This window comes from Orycteropus afer, unplaced genomic scaffold (assembly GCF_000298275.1).
Source record: "Orycteropus afer afer isolate SDZICR_OR568_19922 unplaced genomic scaffold, OryAfe1.0 scaffold00288, whole genome shotgun sequence".
Lineage (NCBI taxonomy): Eukaryota > Metazoa > Chordata > Mammalia > Tubulidentata > Orycteropodidae > Orycteropus > Orycteropus afer.
The window spans coordinates 1,084,909-1,086,174 of record NW_006921875.1 but is presented as its reverse complement, the minus strand read 5'-3'; positions in this window follow the sequence as shown (position 1 = coordinate 1,086,174).

The window sequence follows — 1,266 nt, the reverse complement described above, 5'->3', positions numbered from 1 at the left end:
TCTTTTTGATCCACCCCTAGTCCTCAGCATCTGCTACAGGGACAATAGGTGAGCTTATTAGCATTTTTGTTGTGGTGGTGGTTAGATGCTGTCAGGCCAATTCTGAATCATAGTGACCCCCATGTGCAGGAGAACAAAACACTGCCCAGTCGTCACAATCTTTGCTATGCTTGAGCCCGTGATTGCGGCCCCTGTGTAATCCGTCGCATTGAGGGTCTTCTTTTTAGCTGACCTCCTCCTTTACCAAGCATGATATCTTTCCCCAGGGAATGATCACTTCTGACAACATGATCAAAGTATGTGAGATGAAGTCTGGTCATTCTCGTTTCTAAGGAGCATTCAGGTGTACTTCTTCCAAAACAGATTTGTTCTTTCTTCTGGCAGCCCAGGGTATTTTCAATATTCTTCTCCAACACCACAATTCAAATGCATCAATTCTTCTTTTGTCTTCCTTATGCACTGTCCACCAGTTCTCACATACATATGAGGCTACTAACAATATCATGGCTTGGCACAGGAGCACCTTAATCTTCAAAGTGACATCTTTTCTCTTTAATACTTTAAAGAGATCTTTTGCAGCTATTTTCCCCAATGTAATATGTCATCTGATTTTTTGACTGACTGCTACTTTCATGGGCATTGATTGTGGATCCAAGTAAAATGAAATTCCTGACAACTTCAATCTTTCCTTCATTTATCATGTGAGGATTTTTGTTTCCTTTATGTTTAGGTGTAATCCATACTGAAGGCTGTAGTCTTTGATCTTCATCAGTAAGTGCTCCAAGTCCTCTTCACTTTCAGCAAGCAAGGTTGGGTCATCTGTGTATCGCAGGCTGTTAATGAGTCCTCCTCCAATCCTGATGCCACATTCTTCTTCATATAGTTCAGCTTCTCAGACTATTTGTTCAAAATACAGATTGAATAAGTATAGTGAAAGGATACAACCTTGACCCACACCTTTCCTGATTTTAAACCACACAGTATCCCCCTGTTCTGTTTGAATGATTACCTCTTGGTCTATATACAGGTTCTGCATGAATTAAGTGTTTTGGATTTTCTTTTCTTTGCAATGTTATCTATAATTTGTTATGGTCCACACAGTCAAATGCCTTTGCTTAGTCAATAAAACACAGATAAGCATCTTTCTGGCATTTTCTGCTCAGCCAAGATCTATCTGACATCAGCAATGATATGCCTCATTCCACATCCTCTCTGAATCCAACTTGAATTTCTGGCAGGCCCCTGTCAATGCACCCCTGCAACCAT